This window comes from Tamandua tetradactyla, chromosome 17, assembly GCF_023851605.1.
Source record: "Tamandua tetradactyla isolate mTamTet1 chromosome 17, mTamTet1.pri, whole genome shotgun sequence".
In the NCBI taxonomy this organism is placed as follows: domain Eukaryota; kingdom Metazoa; phylum Chordata; class Mammalia; order Pilosa; family Myrmecophagidae; genus Tamandua; species Tamandua tetradactyla.
In genome coordinates, this window is record NC_135343.1 from 41,422,495 (window position 1) to 41,427,592 (window position 5,098).

Consider the following 5,098-nt stretch of genomic DNA (forward strand, 5'->3'; position numbering starts at 1 on the left):
GTAACTGAATTTTGTGTCTCAAGAAGCACTAAATATTTGCCAGAAACTTTGGTTCTTCTCTTACAGAAAAAGCATGAAACAATTTTTTTGTATGTGTTGGGCAGTCCTTAGATACTACTAACAGAAACAAATAATTATTCCTGTATAAATACAATATCTATCCATCTAAATCACTGACAAAAGTGATTTTAAGCACGCACGCATACACGCTGAGTCATAAGTATACTGTTCTCCCTTTCAAGTTTCTTTTGTGAGTTTAAAGAAATGTATAAGGTAAAGCACTCCTTTCATATTTTACCAGTCTTGGACTGTACCTGAATGGAAATAATGCTTAGGATTTGAAACAGATTATTTTTAAATAAAAATACATTCCAAAGAAAGGAAATTTAGAAGACCAATTCAACTTCTTAGGGGAAGATGCATGGAATTTCCCTTTCATATTTTTGTACCAGGCTAGGCTCTCATTGAATGTACATAAAGAGAACGTAAGTGATCCAAAGGGTAAGAGAAGCAAATGAGTATATTGTATCATGTCTATACTAGTAAATGGAGAAGATCCATTGCCAAAAGTGAATATTGGGTGCCAAGGTCCAGATCCAGCCTAAAGAAGCATAAATTAATCACTAAATAGTTTTTACCTCATGGGAGAACTTGCCCCAGGACACTTTATGCTTGACTATTCTGTCACACCATGGCAGAATCCACTTATGTCTCTGAATATCCATTTCCCTATCTTCCTTAGTACTAGAACTCCTGGATGTTAGCCAAGCATACAATTGCACAGAATAAAATCTATCTTTCTCAGCCTCTCTTACACTAAATGTGGCCACAGGACCAAACTATGACTATGATGGGATGAAAGCAGAAATGTATTTTTTAAGGGGGTAAGATGTCTTTTGTCTTACCTTTCCTACCTTCCTGATGGCTAGAATGTGGATGTGATTGTTAGACATGGAGCAGCCATACTGGATGATGAGGTGGAAGATACATATTGAGGATGGTGGAGAAACAAGACAGAGGGAGACTGTATTCATTGTGGAGTCACCAAAACAGCTTTGACTGCCTATCTAGACTTTTACAGGAGAGAAAATCAAAAATCTATACTTAAGGTTTTTTATTACCTACAGCTGAACTAATCCTAATCAAGAGATAGGTTGAGAAAACATGCCACTAGTAAGATGTACTGTTTTTCTCTTTACGTACCATTATTTCATTATTTAATCACCAATTAACATGTACTGAACAACTCTTCTATGAAGACTGCCGCTGGATAATCTGGTTTTAAATTGGTTTAAGGATACAGTGTTGGATCAGGACACCACAAAAAGTTCAATTGTTAAAGAATTCTTCATGAAAATTGTTCTAGCACTGCTGTATAAATTCAGTATATTTGGGCATAGTCATTGTTGATTCCGATATCTGTTTTTCCTGAGAGCAGAGAAGCTGTGTTTATCATGAATCTCCCTTTATAATTTACAAATACATTTATACAGTAAAAATCCTGTTACTTCATTCAGGCTTGATGTTTGATGCAAATATACAAAGCCTATAGACAACTGAATTAACCAGAGGTTATGGCATTGTGGGGACAATCTATATCTGCTCCCCCTGTGTTGGTTAGGAACCACTTTTCTGGTTATGGGGTTGAGGATAGAGCAGGTTCTTTTCCCTCTAGATCTCTACCCAATGACAGAGATTCACAGGGTCAGGATAAAACAGTTTTCACGCTGCCCCTTGTCCACCCTAGACCCACCAGGGGAGGTAGAATGGGAGTCCACTGGCCAAATAACTTCTCACCATTCCAGGCAGTGTTCAAGGATGTAGGTTGGGGTGGGGTGGAGGCCATTGTCCTGGCAGCTCTGAATTCTCTCCTTGCTGGGAAGAGGGACAGAAATTCTGTCAGCAGGTCCCAACAGATCTGAAATCAGCATGGGCCCAGTGCCTCAGTTTCCCAAGAGAACACTATTAGGCCCAGTTCTAATGGAATGTTCTGCGTAATAGGAACCTGACAGCTTAGTCCCATCAAAAGCAATGAGGTGGGATTGCACAACACAATGTGGTTGGCCAGATATTCAGGAACTGGGGCTTCCTGGGCAAAAATAACAATCACCCACTTATTTTTCAAACTAGCCATAGCACCTGAATGCAGATTGCCATATTATAATCAGGTTGCACAAGTCAGCTTTATATCCAAAGTCTACATGTTTCACCTACTTTAGAGGTATAGTCTGGTGACCAAAGCGGGAGGAAGAGCAAGGTGGTGGTGGTTAATAAACATCTCTTTACAAAGCAGCATTTGTCTGGAAGGTCCTGGGTCCCAGGATGAGAATTTTTCCAGGGATCTCTTAGTGAGACAACATACCACCACATCTAGCATCCGTGTTTATGCTAAAAAAAGACGGTGCTTTAACTTCCCAGCTGATCAAACAAATGCCACACAATGGATTGGCTTAAACAATGGGAATTTATTGGCTTACATTTTGAGGTTAGGAGAATTCCAAAATTGAGGCATCAGCAAGGCAACGTTTTCTCCCCAAAGACTGGGGTGTTCTGGGGCTGGCTGTCCACGATCCTTGAGGTTGCTTGGCTTTTCAGTCACATGGTAATGTCCTCTCCTTTTACTTTTGAGTTTCATTGGCGTCTGGCTTCTAGCTTCTCCGCCATACTTTCTCTCTGTGGTCTTCTCTTTAAGGCCTCCAGGAATAGGATTAGACCCATCCTGATTCATTTGGCTAAACCTTAACTAAAAATAACCTCATCAAAAGATTCTAATTACAATAGTTCACACCTGCATGAATCGATTAAGATCAAGAACTTATTTTTCTGGGGTACATAATTCAATCTGCCACAAACGAAAACAAATTTGTAGTGTAAATGTGTACATATTAAGAGTCTCTCTGCCCTGAAATGGCTTTTTTCAGACTTCACTTAAGCCTGGATGGATGAATTATTTCTAAATACTGTCCACATCTGTTTCTAATTCCATGCTCACACGAAGCCTTCTAAATAACTACACTGCACCTTAGGTAAACTGAGATGAAGAGAATGTATCGGTTGGCAAATTTAAGGATTAAGAGACTCACCCCTTATTGTATTTGATGAAGTGCCGGTCTTTTCATCATTTTGATGAACATGGTCTAGTGTTGGAGAACCTCAGCCCTTTTTAGCATACTGAAAAACAAAGCCAAGGACTGGGGGGTTCACATCAAAGCAATAATGCCCAGTCCAGGAGGCTAACTGGTTTCCATGGGCATCACTCCATAGACTCAGAACAGTAAATAAGTTTTAGCTTAACTGCTAACAGTTGGTAGTGTCTCCCAGTAGAGTGTGATAAAGCTTGTGAGGCTCAGAGAATAGTAATGCCTGCAAAAGATTAGGGGCAGGTGATGCAACAGTTGTTCAGTGGCAGAATTCTCATCTGCCATGCAGGAGACCCGGTTCAATTCCAGGTGCCTGCCCATGTAAAAAATAAAAAATAAAATAAAAGATTAGGGGCAGGGAGGGGTGTAGGTAGATGAGTGGGATAAAGTTAACTATATCCCAAGTAATATATTTCATCAATTCATCAATTCTAAGAAGCACATTTTCCTCTATAATTTTATATCTTTGAGGTTAGGATGCATCTTGTAATCTCTATGTTGGGTTGTATTTACCCAAACTGGCCACAATATTTTCAGTCCTGTGTGATCTTCCAGAACCTTGCCAAACCCCATCAAGAAATGGAATGTATGTCCCCTCCCTTTGAACCTGAAGGAGTCTGAGGTGACTTTCTCAACTAATAGAATATGGCAAAAACAATGCTAAGAGAATTATAAAGCTAGGTCACAAAAAAAATAGTTTCTTCCTGTCTTTCACTTTGGGGAGGCTCACCCTTGGAATTCCACCACCACGCCATAAGGAAGCCCAGGCCACATGGAGAGGTTTTCAATCCTAGATGAGGTCCTGGCTGCAACATGCAAGCCATGTGTGTGAGCACCATCTTAAAGAAGCTCCTCCTTCAGCAGAGCTGCGCAATTGACTGCTGATCATCTATGGAGCATAGCTAAGGTTCCCAAAATGTAGATTTGTAGGTAAATGTAGTAAATAATCGCCCTTGTTTTAATATACTAGGCTTTACAGTGGCTTGTTGTACAGCAATCGAAAATGGAAAAAATTATGGTAGGCCGGGTTAGCAGTCTTGCACAGTTGTCACTGCCTGTATGTGTCCACTAAAACTTGCAGAATAAGTATCAGTTATTTGAAAGAAAATCCTTAAGACAACAGTGGAGTACTTCTTTAATGAAATGCTGGAGCACTAATACTCTTGGTAACACAAAGGACAGTATTGTAAAGGAAGACATAAATATCTCTGACTTTGAATTTAAAAATGATTTAAAAGGGTCAGATTCTGAATATGAAGAAATCTAGGAATACCATATCAAATTTATTTTGCCTTATATTTTCCTTTTTAAAGATGTACAATAATTATATATTGTGAAAAAATCTGTCTAAATAAACTTTAAAGACTATAAAACAAACACTAAGTGATAAAGTATTGTATCATAGTTTAATTGCAACATTTTTCTTTCTTAGTAGAGTAAGATAATCTTGTAACGATATCTTAGATTTAATGAAGCACAGGTATTTATTATTTATGACTTAAGCCTCTCTAATTATACCACCAAAACAAGCATTTTCAGAAAAGAGAAAATTTTACAGCCAAATTTTCACTTTTCTTTGAAACGTGAAAAAAAAAAAAAGCCAGCAGGAATAGGCTTTTTTTTTTTTAAGTTCAATCTAATTTATACTTTCAAAATTATATTCACAGCATTATTCTATAAAACATTTTAGGAGTTTTCTTAAAAGTTAATTTTCTGAACTTAATATTCCAAACAAGTAACCATCTATGAACCATCCATGAACTCCTGAAATCACATGAGGTGGGGGAGCTGGCTTAATGAAAGTGTGATAAAGGACCCACCTCTGAAGGCTTAGCATAAGATACGATGAGCATCAATGAAAAAAAGTGAATTAAGAAGTACTTATTAAGCACTTACAAAGCTAAGAGAGGAGAGGATGTTGGTTTTATTTACCACTGTTAACAGAACCAAAACTTCCA